Raw genomic sequence first — 17,320 nt, 5'->3', positions numbered from 1 at the left:
CATAAAAAGCATTCAATAGTCCATTGGCAGATGAAAAGCGTGCTTATTGTGACTATCGGGGGTGCTGGTGGGATAGCAGTGGGTGCCAGTTGCGCACAGTCTGACAAATGTTTTGCTGTGCTGTGCTTCCTCTGAGTCCCAATTTTACCTTTATTTATAGATTTTAATCAGCCTTTCAGTGGAATGAAGCAGCTAAAGCAACTGGTCCCATCAGGTACTTATTTGAATTTACCACTGGGGCTGGTCATATAAATTGTTCAGAGATCAGAGCAGGCTCATTCACCAGGCAACCTAGGCAGGTGCTTGGGGCCCAGTGGTTGTCAAGTGGCCCACTTTCTATCTTCTTCCACCTCTCTCCACTTCTACTACGTTACCTAGGGCCCCATTATATCTTAATCCACCTCTGTTTTAGTTCAGCCACATCAGGCTACTGTCAGCACTTCAGCCCCACTTCCAGATATACTTCAAGCAAGCTGACATGAAAGAACAGGAGCTAGACTGCAATTAAATCAGCTTATCAAAAAAAGTGGTCATGGAGAAGAATCAGAAGGCTTCTAACAAATTAGCAAGACAGTTTATAATTACAACATTGTTTTATTGAATCACATTGTATAACTTTGAGACAATATAAAAGGGATTGTAGGACATTTGCAAGGCAGTGGTGTTTATCTGATAGTTCCCATAGATAAGCACCATAAACCTTTCGGACTTTGATGTCCAAAGAACTCTTATTTCTATGAACAGTAGGAAGACTTTGCAAGGCTATGTATACCCTATTACAAGTCATCGCTATACACTGGGGATGGCTATAGTGAGCTGGTATAAGTGTTGAGGGGGTCTCGCTGAGCAGATCATTCATCCACTCAAACAAAATCATTGTCTGATTCCAAACATTTGCTGTCACTGCAAATCACCTAGCCTCAATGCCCAATGTAGTTAATGTAAACCTGAACTATTACACAGGACAGAAGGAAAAGACAGAAAGATGAACTCATTCGTAATGTCATATCAAATTTCGCAAAATTTCGCGTAATTTCTTGCCGACTTTAGCAGAGAATAGCAAAGCCCCGATACAAACTATAGACACAAAAATTGCTACATATGTTAAGGAGAATTGTGGGTACAAGTAAAAAAAATAATTTTGCAAAAATACCTTATAGTTTTTGAGAAACTTCATTTTAACCACTTTATGACAACCTGACTTATAAAAACATCCTGCTAGAGCCTCTTAATGGCTCCAGGACGTTTTTATAAGTCAGACAGTGCTGCTGCCGCTGTGCGCGTGCACGTGAAAATTGTGAAAAAAAAGTACACCTTTATTTCGAAATGATATATTGTCACCATACTTTGTACTAGGGACATAATTAAAATCTTGTGATAACCAGGACAAATGGGCAGATACAATGCGTGGGTTTTATGTACAGTAGAAGTGTTTATATTAAAACCATAGGGGATGAAATTGGAGAAATAGTGTATTTTTTCATTTTTTCCTTGTATTTCCCTTTAAAATGCATAGAAAATAAAGTAATTACTAAAAACAAATATCAACCCCAAAAAGCCCAATTGGTGATGAAAAAAACAAGATATATATCATTTCATTGTGATTAGTAGTGATTAAGCTATTGGCAAATGAAAGGGATGAGCACTGAAAGGTGAAAATCACTCTTGTCCATTAAGGTAAAAACCGCCTTGGGGTGAAGTTGTTAAAAATGCAAGTAAAAAATGTTTTTTAAACTTGGACAAATGACAGTTTAACCTCCTTAGCGGTAACCCCGTGTGTGACACGGGGTAAGCCGCCGGAGGGTGCCACTCAGGCCCTGCTGGGCCGATTTACATAATTTTTTTTTTGCTGGACGCAGCTAGCACTTTGCTAGCTGCGCCAGCACACCGATCGCCGCCGCCCCACGCCCGATCGCCGCTATCCATTGCGGCGCGCGCCCCCCCCAGACCCAGTGCGCTGCCTGGCCAATCAGTGCCAGGCAGCGCCGAGGGGTGGATCGGGACTCCCAGTGACGCCACGACGTTGCTGACGTTGGCGACGTCATCCCGCCCCGTCGCCATGGCGACGGGGGAAGCCCTTCAGGAAATCCTGTTCTTTGAACGGGATTTCCTGATCGGAGATCGCCGATCGCCCTGGGCTCGCTACATGATTTAAAAAAAAAAAAAACTGCTGCGCTGCCTCCTGGCGGAATTTTTCATACCGCCAGGAGGGTTAAAAAACATCTTTCTTTGCATTTTTAAAATATATACCCACTATTCTGCTTAACATATGTAGCAATGTTGGTAGCATTAGCATGAATGGGAGCTTTGCTATTAACCTCTAGTCGGCACAAAATTATGCAGGATTTTGCAAAAATTACCCAAAAAATTACGCAAAATTTTGAAATACTATTATTACATTCATAATTCATTTATGATTTTCTCTGAATTTTCGCATTACTGTTAAGATGCGTAATTGCGAATTTCGATACGAAACCACTGATTTCGAGAGTTTAGCCTTTCTAATTCACCCTTCTCTGTGACTAATCACAACTGAAATTTGATCTCTCAGCTGTGTCAGTTGGCTGCCTCGGCACTGCAGCTCATTTAATTCTATGCCTGCTTCCATGAAGGCAGGAAGTAGATACACTGCAAATGTATTGCAGGATTTGTATCGGCTGTAACAAAGAAATGTTTTTCGTTAAAGGTTATTATGTTGTTGCTTACCTTTTCGAGCAGAGAGGAAGCTCTGAGTTGAGGTCCACTTTAAGATGGAGCAGTCTGCACACCGTTTGTTGTAAAATTGTCCCCTATCTGCCCATTAGTGAATTACAGCCATTTAGATGTAACATATTATCTGACATACATAAAGCAAAAACACTGGAAATTCTATTATTACTCCACCACAATGAAAACATCAGTGATTGATGGGATTTAGCCTTGATCCCATGCATGCTTAGATCTGCCATTACCAACCTATATTGTAACATCCTTATTAACCATTAGGATTATTATTTTTCCAATCATTGTAAGCATGGATAAACAGTATTTTCAGTATGAACAACCTCGTGAATCTACACACATACACACCCACACACAAGCTGACACATAAATATATATGATTTATCAGCACAAGCTGTGCAGCAAAATAATAAGCAATATATTCTATAGGTTGCCAAATTATATACATCATCAAGCGAGTGATGAAAATAAATATCATACAATGTGTTACCATTTTACTTAACGCTTAACAAAGAAAAAAATGTAATTGCTGGCATAAAAAAATACCTTTAAATACACCACCATCAAGGATTACAATTGAAATAGTTATTGTTAGTATAATAAATTTAAAAGTGATTAAATACTACATGTGCACTTTTTTATCTTCTCGCTCAATTCCCAAGGAATGTCATTAAAAGACAATAGCAGCCGAGGGGTTAAGCATTATTGTAATCAGATTGCAGTATGCATGATCATGTGGTTAATAGTACATTTTCCATGATTAACTGTCCCTGTTTGTTACAAGCTCCTATTAACACTAACGCTCTCTGTGTTGGCTGCGGAGACGCACCACGGACCAGTGGAAGATTAATGAATGCAGGCCCGCATGCTGATTTGAATGTGGCAGTTTAATAAACTCTTCCTCCAATAAATTATTTAATGCATTCATACTCATGCAGACTTTTCTGTGGTCAACTTGACCACCTATGTGTTAATATTGGGAATTGGAATGCAGAGGCTGGAAGAAAATCTAGCTGTATACGAGCTAATTAGCTCTTGTGTCTGACAAATGTGGCATTGCCTATGTGTATACATGTTTTAGATCATCATAAACGTTGTCTTCATTAACCAGAATATTCTTTGAAATTAAGAAAAAAAAAAAGAAAGGAAAAAAAAGGAATCTCGTTTGAAAACGCCAAGTGCAGCTACCGCTGGTTAAACATTGCTGGAGATGTGATGTGAACTATAAACATGAGATGTGTTGTTTAAAGTGGATCTGAACTCTTGCACAGGACAGAAGGAAACATAGCGAAATGTACTTTGTATGTATTTAGAGAGTTTAACCTGTTTAATTCCCCCTCATTTGTGTCTAATCACAAGGTGTAATTTTATGTCACCCCTGTATCACATGCCTGTCATGGCAGAGATGGCAGATAAGCTCATTTGAAAGCACAGCATCACAGGATTTGTATCAGCTGTAACAAAGACATTGTTTTTGTTTAAAGGTTATTATGCTGGTGTGTATCATTTAGAGCAGAGAGGACATTCTGAGTTTGGGTCTGCTTTAATAGACACTATTGGGAAAATTGTAGCATTTAAAATACATGTGTGAATGTACAAATAAGAAGGACATTTCTTCCAGAGTATAATAAGCCATAAATTACTTTTCTCCTGCGTTACTGTCACTTACAGTGAATAGTAGAAATCTGACAGAACTGAAATGTTTTGGACTAGCTCATCTACTCATGGGGGATTCTCAGCATGGCCTTTATTCTTTATAAAGACACTCCCTGAAAAAGAAAAGATTCATACAGAGATGCTGGCCAGCTTCCCTGCTCACTGCACACTGATTTGGCAGTTGGACAGAGCAACTACCATTCATTCAATGCTTTTCAAAATAAAGAAATCCCTGAAAATCAGGTTTCTACTACTTACTGTAAGTGACAGCAACACAGGAGAGCATTAATTTATGGCTCATTTCACCCTGGAAGAAATGTACTTCTTACTTCAACTTGAACACGTGTATTTTAAATTTGGCAATAGTGGTCCTTTAAGACGGCAATAAAAGGAAAGACTTGGAAGGTAGACTTGTCCTAATAATAAACAACACTGTCTTAGGAGCACACAAATTATTACAAAGAGAAAAAAAGTTTGCATGCAAGCAGATCACAAATAACAAATGTGCCACTGCCATGTTTTTACAATGCCTTTGCATCTATTGGCGGAAGATTTATTTCACATTATAACTTGTGAAAGGTGAGTTAATTACAGTGCAGAAGTGACAGAAGAAGACTGTCTGGAAGTAAACGACAGGAGGATCAGGATAATTGAAGAGTGAGGGTCTGATAATCTACACGTTCTCATTGTACTTTTTAGACAAACAAAATTAAATGGCCAGGTGTAGCCTTATAATTAAATGCATGAGATTGTCATATTCTGTTTTATGTGTGTTTGTTAATGGAATTCCTCAAACAGTGTTTTCCGGGGCTTAATTTATGGATGTGTTTTTTTCAGCACCCCCTAAGGAACGCTAATGAGTTGTTTCAGGGGGTAGATCTTGGCTGCAGAAGTAATAGTTGCATGTGGGATATTAGTAGACAGGGCTGTATGCAGCTATGGAACATGTCATATTCATTTTCTCAGCCACAAGCACTCCGTGTCATCTCTACAAAATCACTTTATCTTAATATGCATGCTTAATGGAGCTGGAGTCCTGATGAAGGTTTCCCCAGGGCCTGGCGTATTTGTGTGGCTGAAACAAAAATATATTCAGTGTGACAAAAATTGGTTTTAATTAAAGAAAACGTATTTTATATAGTATAATGTCACATATGCACAATATTCTATAATACACTGGGCTATATACAGTGGGTTGCAAAAGTATTCGCCCCCTTGAAGTTTTTCACATTTTGTCACATTACTGCCACAAACATGAATCAATTTTATTGGAATTCCACATGAAAGACCAACACAAAGCGGTGTACACATGAGAAGTGGAACGAAAATCATACATGATTCCAAACATTTTTTACAAATAAATAACTGCAAAGTAGTGTGTGCATAATTATTCGGCCCCCTTTGGTCTGAGTGCAGTCAGTTGCCTATAGACATTGCCTGGTGAGTGCTAATGACTAAATAGAGTGCACCTGTGTGTAATCTAATGTCAGTACAAATACAGCTGCTCTGTGAGGGCCTCAGAGGTTGTCTAAGAGAATATTGGGAGCAACAACACTGTGAAGTCCAAAGAACACACAAGACAGGCCAGGGATCAAGTTATTGAGAAATTTAAAGCAGGCTTAGGCTACAAAAAGATTTCCAAAGCCGTGAATATCCCACGGAGCACTGTTCAAGGATCATTCAGAAATGGAAGGAGTATGGCACAACTGTAAACCTACCAAGACAAGGCCATCCACCTAAACTCACAGGACGAACAAGGAGAGCGCTGATTAGAAATGCAGTCAAGAGGCCCATGGTAACTCTGGACGAGTGGCAGAGATCTACAGCTCAGGTGGGAGACTCTGTCCATAGAACAACTATTAGTCATGCACTGTACAAAGTTGGCCTTTATGGAAGAGTGGCAAGAGGAAAGGCATTGTTATCAGAAAGCATAAGAAGTCCCGTTTGCAGCTTGCCACAAGCCATGTGGGGGACACAGCAACCATGTGGAAGAAGGTGCTCTGGTCGGATGAGACCAAAATGGAACTATTTGGCCAAAATGCAAAAAGCTATGTGTGGCGGAAAACTAACACTGCACATCACTCAGAACACACCATCCCCACTGTCAAATATGGTGGTGGCAGCATCATGCTCAGGGGGTGCATCTCTTCAGCAGGGACAGGGAAGCTGGTCAGAGTTGATGGGAAGATGGATGGAGCCAAATACAAGGCACACTTCGAAGAAAACCTCTTGGAGACTGCAAAAGACTTGAGACTGGGGCGGAGGTTCACCTTCCAGCAGGACAATGACCATAAACATAAAGCCAGGGCAGCAATGGAATGGTTTAAAACAAAACATATCTATGTGTTAGAATGGCCCAGTCAAAGTCCAGATCTAAATCCAATTGAGAATCTGTGGCAAGATCAGAAAACTGCTGTTCACAAATGCTGTCCAACTAATCTGACTGAGCTGGAGCTGTTTTGCAAAGAAGAATGGGCAAGGATTTCAGTCTCTAGATGTGCAAAGCTGGTAGAGAAATACCCTAAAAGACTGGCAGCTGTAATTGCAGCAAAAGGTGTGTAATGATCGGTGTCAGCACGCAGAGAGAATCTATTATTGGTGATCTGCAGTATCACCAAGAATACAGATATATACCTGATTATTGATGATCTGCAGAATCACCGATAATACAGATATATTGCTAACCTCTGGACACCTGGATAAAGTAAGTGTTTGGTGTAACGGTAGTACTTTGAGTATAGCACAGGAAATTAGAGACAGTATGGGCAATACTGCTCTAGGGAAAAGGAAACCTTCCAGTAGCCTGAGGCTCCCTAAGGGGCGAAGTCAGGCTGGAAGAAGGAAGGTCCAGAGAGTGAGTGACAATCTAGATAAATGTCACTGAGTGATCTGGAGACTATCTCTTAATAGTAGAGATAGCTCTCGAGGTCGGACAAGCCAGGTCGGCAACACACGGTCAGATAAGGTACATAGACAGAAGGCTGATTCGGTATCCAAGGCTAGCAGGGTTTGGCAACAGAGTATCAGATATGCGAGGTACTGAATCAGAGATCAGAGGAGTAGTCAGGAAAGCAATAGGTCATAACAGATATCAAACAATGCCTAGTCTGGGTGTGAGGTCCTTGGTCTCTACACCCTGGAACTAGTCTGATGTATAACAGGATGGTAACACAAGTTCCCTAGTCTGGGTGTGAGGTCCGTGGTCTCTACACCCTGGAACCGGTCTAAGCATAAACAGAATACAATTCAAGTAATCTGGCTCAGTGTGAATTCCCAGGTCCACCTGGTTCAAGCACACTGCAGGATCTGACTAAGGTCTGAGTGCTTTCACGTAGTGTTCGCAACGGCAGACAACTTGTGACTGGCCAGCAGCAACTTTATATAGTGTAGCGCTCTCTGGCGCCACCTCTAAGTGATGGACCAATAGAAACTTGCTCTGGCGTCAGCTGACCAGCCTTGTCAGCTGGTCCCCTCTTGGCCGTCATAAAAGTTCTGCCTCTCAGCACGCGCGCATTCCTAAACCTGTGTGAACTAACAGACTCAGCCACACAAAGGCACGCTGCTGCGTGCAAACCGCCGCGCTGGACACGGAACCAGCCGCCTCGCTGTCAGTACATGTAGCAGCTTTTCCACGTTCTGCCATGTTACCAGACGCACGCCTCCGTGTGCAAACCGCCGTGTTGGAGGCGGAATCAGCCGCCTTGCTGTCAGAACGCGCGGCGGATTTTCCGCGTTTTCTCACAAGATGGTTCTACAAAGTATTGACTCAGGGGGGCGAATAATTACGCACACCCCACTTTGCAGTTATTTATCTGTAAAAAATGTTTGGAATGATGTATGATTTTCGATCCACTTCTCACATGTACACCACTTTGTATTGGTTTTTCACGTAGAATTCCAATAAAATTGGTGCATGTTTGTGGCAGTAACGTGACAAAATGTGGAAAACTTCAAGGGGGCCGAATAGTTTTGCAATCCACTATATATATATATATATATATATATATATATATATATACATATAAAACTACTACAGTACATGCTCGCCTATGAGCTTAATTTTTGGAACAAAAAATGCATCCCAAGAGTGTGTGTGTGTGTGTGTGGGGGGGGGGGGGTGGAGGAGGTCGGCTTATATGCGAGTCATGTGTGGGGGTTGTGGGTGTAGTTACCTCTCCAGTTTAATGGCAATGTCTCCCATGCGGCTCTGCTTGCTAAATGTTCATGTTTCACTTAAACCGGATCCTTGTCTATATATCTTATCTAAAGTTTAGATAGTTTACACAGCAAATCTAGGTACAGACAGCTTCAATAGACTATGATTCTTTTTTCCTGTGATACAATGACAGCAGCCATGTTGTTTGTAAACATTACACACAGGAAAAAGCTTATCTGCATCTTCAGCACTCAGCCTAAGCCCCCCTCCTCCTTCCTCCTCCCCTAAGCCTCTGAAATCTCTGGCTAGTAATACCTCCCCCTCCTCCTGACCAGACTGAGCTCTTGCTACAGTGCCAAGGCTCTCTGAAAGGCTGTGGGTGAGGCTTGTTTAGTTTATAGGGGATTTGTAACGATCGGTGTAACACAGAGAGGATCTGATTACCGGTGATCTGCAGTATCACCGAGAATGCAGATATATACTCGATGATTGATGATCTGCAGTATCACCGATAATCAGATATATCTCTAACCTCTGGACACCTGAGTAATATGAGTGTTTGTGCAACAGTAATACTTTGAGGAGAGCACCCGTATATAGGGTGCCAAGCAGTAAGAGATAGTGCTCAGAGAACAGATTCCTTCCAATGGTCTGATGCTCCCCAAGGGGCGGAGCCAGGCTGAGAGTGGGAAGGACCAGAGAGTGAGTGACACTAAAGGTGAAGTGTCACTGACAGGTCTGTGAACTATCTCCAAAGAGGGAAGATAGTTCTTGAGGTCGGACAGACCAGGTCGGCAACAGACAGACAGATCAGATACAGAGACAGGAGACAGAATCGGAATCTAGAGACAAGCAGGGTTCAGCAACAGAGTATCAGATATAGCGAAGTACCTAATCAGAGATCAGAAGAGTGGAAGGTCATAACAAATAATCAACAATGCCTAGACTTGGGTGTGAGCTCCAAGATCATCAACACCCCGGAACTGGTCTAGATAATAATACAGATGGCAACAGGATTCCTAGACTAAGGTGTGAGCTCCTTGGTCATCAACACCTTGGAAACTGGTCTAGATAATAACACAGATAATAACACAGATAATAACAGGATTCCTAGACTAAGGTGTGAGCTCCTTGGTCATCAACAGCTAGGAAACTAGTCTAATGTAACACAGATACTGACAAGGTCTGAGTGCTACCACGTAGTGATCGCAACGCCAGACACCAGAGGAATGACCAGCACCCAGTATATATACACCAGCACTCTCCTGCTCCTCCCCTAAGTGCTGGACCAATGAAAACTGAAAGAATTGTCAGCTGACCGGCCTGGTCAGCTGACACCCCTCTGGCTGTCATAAATGCTCTGCCTCTCCGCGCGCGCACGCGTCCTTCTGAACCTGTGTGGACAATCAGTCCCAGCCACACCAGACGTGTGTTGTAATGCCTCTACTGTTTTGGATGCGGAATCCGCCGCATCGCTGTCCGAGCGTGCAGCGTTTTCTCCGCGTTCAGCAGTACTGACAGAAGTAGGCCTATGCGTGCAAACCGCCGCGTCGGACGCGGAATCCGCCGCCCTGTTTTCTGGGCATGCGGCGGTTTTTCCGCGCTCCGTCCAGCCAGTGAATGCAGGTCTCTGCGCGCAACCTGCCATGTTGAACGCGGAATCAGCCGCCTTACTCTGAGTACTAGCGGTGGCTTTTCCGCGTTTTCTCACAGGATTAGAGTATTAAAACAAAAACAAAAAAGTATTTGGCTAGAGGAATGCCCTATAAACAATAGGAAAGTAACACAATTATGCAATGAGTAAAAGTTAATCTCGGATCCACTTTAATTCTCATCACAGGGAACCACTTCCTGTTTCCCTAACAGTTCCATACTCCGCCACTAGATGTCAGCAGTGAATACAAAGCTGCATGGAGACGTGAAGATGACTGCCCAGAGACCAGAAGACACTGAAGCCCGGATCTCTAGCAAGTACAGAGCTGCAAGAAAAACAGGAAGATGGCCGATAAGGAAAGGTATATGTACACATCTTATACATGTACTCTGCTATACATACACAGCATCATCACATCCTGTACATGCACTCTGCTATACATGCACTGCATAATAATCACATGCATGCACTCTGCTATACATACACTGCATAATCACTTACATGCACTCTGCCATGCATACACTGCATATTCATATACATGCACTCTGCTATACATGCACTGCATAATCATATACATGCACTCTGCTATATATGCACTGCATAATCACATACATGCACTCTGCCATGCATACACTGCATAATCATATACATGCACTCTGCTATACATGCACTGCATAATCATATACATGCACTCTGCTATACATGCACTGCATAATCACATACATGCACTCTGGTATGCATACACTGCATAATCATATACATGCACTCTGCAATACATGCACTGCATAATCACATACATGCACTCTGCTATGCATACACTGCATAATCATATACATGCACTCTGCAATACATGCACTGCATAATCACATACATGCACTCTGCTATGCATATGCTGCATAATCATATACATGCACTCTGCTATACATACACAGCATCATCACATACATGCACTTTATGCACTCTGCTATACGTGCACTGCATAATCATATGCATGCACTCTGCTATACATACACTGCACAATCATATACATGGACTCTGCTATACATACATGCACTCTGCAAGCATTCGTCACTCTGTATCACATGCACCACACTCTGCACCACATACGGGAGGAGGCACTCTGCCACACATCCGGAGTACACTAGGGGGAAACAATGGGGGTCGGCTTATCCATGGGTCACATATTATTAGTGTGTTTCAGGAGCACATGTTTGGGGGTCTGCCTATACATGAGACAGCCTATACATGAGTATATACTGTATACTTTGTATATAATTATAATTGTAGGCCCTACACTCTCTTCCCTTGAGGTCTTCATTTAGCTATCCAAATTCCATGCTAATATCTTCCTCATGATGGAGATAATAATAATAATAATAATCTGAACATTTGTATAGCGCTTTTGCTCCTGTCGGACTCAAAGCGCTCAAGAGCTGCAGCCACTGGGACGCGCTCAGGAGGCCACCCTGCAGTGTTAGGGAGTCTTGCCTTGAACTCCTTACTGAATAGATACTTGACCTAGCCAGGATTTGAACCCTGGTCTCCCATGTCAAAGGCAGTGCCCTTAACCAGTACACTATCCAGCCACTAGTGGAGAGAGTATCATAGTGGCATAACAGTAGGTGATATAGAGGTTACAACTGCTCCAGGGCCCCTGCACCTGAGGGGTCCACACAGGAACCTCCTCCAGCTGCTTTGTTAGTGGTTTATTGGTTCTTCGTTGGTGCTGTAGTTGTGAATGAACACCTCATCATGTGCTTTGAATAGAGAGAAAAATAACAAACCCATCATTTTCCTAAGCTTACAACTCTCTCACATGGCTTTCATATGAAAGCTGGCTTTGGCAGTTGGTATAGTCTGTATCATATGATAATTAGACATGCAGTGTTGGGGTACAGAGTAAAATGTGCATTGGGAACCATGGGTCTCTAGCTATGCCACTGGTGTTTAACTCCTTGGTTTAAACAGTGGGGCAAGTGTAACCTTAAATACTGCTATTCGGGCAGCCCATGTGTGCCACTGGTGACTTACTATGGCATTTATATTCTGACAAAGATCTTGTGGTGTATAGCAATTCTCTAACCTGCAGCGAATTCCCTGCTTCTAGACCCATTTAACACTGAAATGGGGGAAACAACTGTCTTTATAGAGTGCTTGACTTTCTGAGGACCACTGGTATTGGTTTAAAGGAAATATATATATCGCAGCCTCCATATTATTTTTATTATAATTATTAGTATTTAGTATTTATATAGTGGCGACATTTTGCACTGCACTGTACTAAGTGAATTTGTCTTGTCACTGAACTGTCCCTCAGGGGCAGTGGCATACCTAGGGAATTTGATACCCGGTGCTGACACCCCCCCCCCCCCAAAAAAAAAAAATTGAATGGGAGGGTTGACGGGTTGGGGCACCGAGCGTGTCACTGCAAATTGTGATTGTGATCTGATTTTTGGAAAAAATGAGTCATCAGGATGTGGACGCTCTGTACTCTATACAGTGGTGTTGAAGATGTCAGTGCTATATAAATACACAATAATAATGTGATAGGACATTAGGCTATGACTACAGTACAATTAGATTGTGAGCTCCTCTGAGGACAGTCAGAATCAGAAATGAGGGAGGGGGGGGGGTAAAGAGGTAAAGGCACAAAATAGAGAGCTTGGTGGGAGAGAAGAAATGGCAGGAAGACCTCTCACCAGAGCTGCAGACATCACCAGTCCTGTTTGGCAGGGAGATGCTGTTAAAAAGAAGCCACTAAAATCTGAAAAGAGCAAAGGGTCAGGGGGGAAGACAACAGGGTGGCAGGAGGAACTTGGAAAAGAGATAAAATTACCTGCAGTCAAGCTAAACTAAATTGCCTGGAGCTTGCTTCTCTGCTCACTACAGAAGTCAGCTGTCAGCACCTGTATCACTGGCTTCTGCAACAGCAGATTGCACTGCATTATTGATTAATTTCTCTGATCAGGAAAGATAATATATATATAGTCCACTCTGGTATTACAGCAGCCAGTGCACATGGCTACTAATCACAGGTAACTTCTGAAGCACTAAACGCATCCTGCCACCTCTCCCTGCTAATTTCCCAGCTGCAGCACAGCAATAATTCTCTCTACTCACCCTGCAGCTCTGCACACTCACTCACTGCAGGCTGTGTTTAGTGAATGAGGAGACACATTGCCCACAGGACAGGAAGGGGTAGGGGTGCTTCATCTACTGCAGGAAGTAGTACAGTCCCCTGCATTGCCTGCTGCTATTCTCCTCAATGTTGCCCAAACTATGAGAAAAGGTCCCAGTTGGAAGAACAGAGTGGCTGAGCACCACAGCTGCACCCCTAGCCATGGCTACACTTGGTTCTGGGAGCACCTGCAGCCCTATGGTAGGTATGTCACTGCTCAGAGAGGCTTACAATCTAGTCTATACTAGAGTCATATGTCTATATTGTGTAATGTATGCATCGTAGTTTTAACCTCTTGCCGACCGCCCACTACCAATTGGCAGCGGCAAAGTGGCACCCCCAGGACCGCCTAACGCTGATCAGTGGCAGCACCTGGAGGACTGATCAGCCAGGGATCACATGCAGGGATGCCGGCATTAGGCTCTGCCCACCCGCGACGTCAACCTGCCGGCCAGTTAGCCGCGCCGGCGGGTTGTTAACCCTCGATCTGCCGCATTAGAGTTGGGCCGAACAGTTCGCCTGGCGAACCTCTCTGGGCCTCTTACTACTTCCGGGTCGCAATGACCCGGAGTAGTACGCCTGTGCTGCCCGGCGGAGCGCGTCCTAGATCGCGCTCCTGTTGCCGGGCGCTCTCTGCGCATGAGCGTGACGTCACTCATGACGTCACGCACATGCGCAGAGAGTGCCCGGCAACGGGAGCGCGATCTAGGACGCGCTCCGCCGGGCAGCGCAGGCGTACTACTCCGGGTCATTGCGACCCGGAAGTAGTAAGAGGCCCATGAATTTAGAGATGTTCGCCGGCGAACGGTTCGGGAACCGTTCGCCACATCTCTATGCCGCATACAAATCATATAATACGCTTTGTAATGTATACAAAGCGTATTATACAGGCTGCCTCCTCCCCTGGTGGTCCCAGTGATTGAGGGACCACCAGGGGAGGAGAAAGCTGTGCATGTAGTCACACACACACACTGATCCTGCCCCCCTGCCCCCTGATCGCCCACAGCACCCCTCACACACCCTCGATCACCCCCTCAGACCACTGTTTGCACCCAATCACCCCCTAATCACCCATAAATCACCCTCTGTCACTATCTGTCAATGCTATATTTTAGATTAGGGAGTGATCTGATGGGTGGCAGTGACAGGTGGTGACAGGGGGTGATTGATGGGTGATTGAAAGGTGATTCACAGGTGATCAGTGGGTGATTACAGGGGAGAATAGATGTATACAGTACACAGGGGGGGGGGGGGGGGGATTCTGGGCCCCTAAAATGCCAGGGCAGTATAGGAACCCCACAAGTGACCCCATTTTAGAAAGAAGACACCCCAAGGTATTCCATTAGGTCAGGGGTGCCCACACTTTTTCGGCTCGCGAGCTACTTTAAAATTCGCAGAGGCCAGGAGATCTACCAGCATTTCAAATGCTAAGCTTAGCGCCCCCCCCCCCCCGCGCACAGGTTAGCCAGGTATACTGTATGTGCCCGCAGCATAGGGTAGCCAGGTATAGGTGCCTGCAGCATAGGGTAGCCGGGTATAGGTGCCCGCAGCATAGGGTAGCCAGGTATAGGTGCCCACAGCATAGGGTAGCCGGGTATAGGTGCCCACAGCATAGGGTAGCCGGGTATAGGTGCCCGCAGCATAGGGTAGCCGGGTATAGGTGCCCCCAGTATAGGATAGCTGGATATATGTGCCCACAGCATAGGGTACCCGGGTATAGGAGCCCCCAGTATAGGATAGCCGGGTAATTGTGCCCGCAGTATAGGGTAGCCAGGTATAGTTGCCCCCAGTATAGGATAGCTGGATATATGTGCCCACAGCATAGGGTACCCGGGTATAGGAGCCCCCAGTATAGGATAGCTGGGTATATGTACCCACAGTATAGGGTAGCCAGGTATATGTGCCTGCAGTATAGGGTAGCCAGGTATAAGTGCCTGCAGTTTACGTGGTAGTACCTCAATCAGGTGGCTGAGGATCCAGGGCAGCGTGCCAGTAAAGTGCCCTCCGGCGACCGCGGGTCCAACAGCGCTCTGGTGGGCTAAGGGGCAGCATGCTAGTTACATGCCTTCCGGCGGCTGTGGTTCCAGGAATGCTCTCTGTCTCTGCTCTGGCGGGCTAAGGGGCGGCAGGCAGCGTGTGACAAGCGTGAAACGTGCCCGGCGCTGCCCCCAGCCCTGACGTCATAGCCGCGCGGCCTCTTTCCTCCCTCTCTCCTTCCTGCCTCCTTATTGGCCAGCGGCAGCAGCAAAATGTGATAAGACGCGGCCACGTTCTATAGCTAGCTACCGGCCGCAACATTTAATGAGACGCGGCCATGAGGCCGCGATCTACCGAGAAGGCGGTCGCGATCTACCGGTAGATCGCGATCGACCTATTGGGCAGCCCTGCATTAGGTGTATGATGAGTTCATAGAAGATTTTATTTTTTGTCACAAGTTAGTGGAAAATGACACTTTGTGAAAAAAAAACAATAAAAATCAATTTCCACTAACTTGTGACAAAAAATAAAATCTTCTATGAACTCACCATACTCCTAACGAAATACCTTGGAGTGTCATCCTTCTAAAATGGGGTAACTTGTGTGTAAATAAATCCAAAAGTTCTCATTTACAGAGATATTTCTCCCAGCCAGCATGGGTATGTGTAAAAATACACCCCAAAACACATTATACTATTTCTCTAGAGTACGGTAATACCCCATTTTTGCAGTCTAGGTGCGCTAAGGGGCCCAAAGTCCTATGAGCACCTTTAGGCTTTACAGGGATGCTTACAATTTAGCATCCCCCAAAGTGCCAGGACAGTAAGCACACCCCACAAATGATCAGATTTTGAAAGTAGACACCCTAAAGTAGTCAGAGAGGGGCATGGTGAGTCCGTGGCAGATTTCATTTTTTTTTGTCACAAGTAAGCAGAAATGGAAACTTTTGTTTAGGTTTTTTTTTGTTTTGTTTTTACGTCACAAAGTGTCATTTTCTGCTAACTTGTGACAAAAAATAAAATCTTCTATGAACTCACCATGCCTCTTAGAGAATACTTTGGGATGTCTTCTTTCCAAAATGGGGTCATTTGGAAGGTATTTATACTATCCTGGAATTCTAGCACCTCATGAAACATGACAGGTGCTCAGAAAAGTCAGAGATGCTTCAAACTGGAGAAATTCACTTTTTGCACCACAGTTTATAAACACTATAACTTTTACCCAAGCAAAAAAAAGTCCAATAAGTGTCTATTTATTGATCAAAGACATGTAGCACAATACATTTAGAGAAAAATGTATATAGAAATTTTAATTTATTTGAAAAATGTCAGCACAGAAAGTTAAAAAAATCATTTTTTGACAAAATTCATGTCTTTTTTGAAGAATATAATAACAACTAAAAATCACAGCAGCAATCAAATAACACCAAAAGAAAGCTGTATTAGTGACAAGAAAAGGAGGTAAAATTCATTTAGATAGTAGGTTGTATGACCGAGCAATAAACCGTTAAAGCTGCAGTGGTCTGAATGGAGAAAAAGTGTCTGGTCCTTTAAGGGGTTTTAAGACTGCAGTCCTTAAGTGGTTAAATAATAAAAACTTTTTATTACATCTTAATTTTTGAAATTAAAATAGGAGGACAAATGTCTGTATCTCTTTGCAAATCACCCCCTCCCCCCCCCCCCCCAAATGTCATGGAGCACATGAGCTGGTTTTGTTTAGGCAGGCAAGCGCCAACTGCCCGTCTTAGCCAATTTGGCATTACCATCAGCTTGCTTTGGGAACAAGGGGTTACAATCAGGGATGGTCGTAGTCAGCCAACTTCGCTACGCTGGAACTATGCGTAGTTTTACGCAATTACGCTTTGCCAAACTACGGCTTCGAAATCAAATATTCGCTTCATATGCATTTAGTAGACTACGCATTAAGATACGCAATTGCACGTAGTGTGAAGCGATGCTTATACCCGTATGCAGAAAAT

This window comes from Hyperolius riggenbachi, chromosome 6 (genome assembly GCF_040937935.1).
Source record: "Hyperolius riggenbachi isolate aHypRig1 chromosome 6, aHypRig1.pri, whole genome shotgun sequence".
Classification (NCBI taxonomy): Eukaryota; Metazoa; Chordata; class Amphibia; order Anura; family Hyperoliidae; genus Hyperolius; species Hyperolius riggenbachi.
This window is presented reverse-complemented; position numbering follows the sequence as displayed.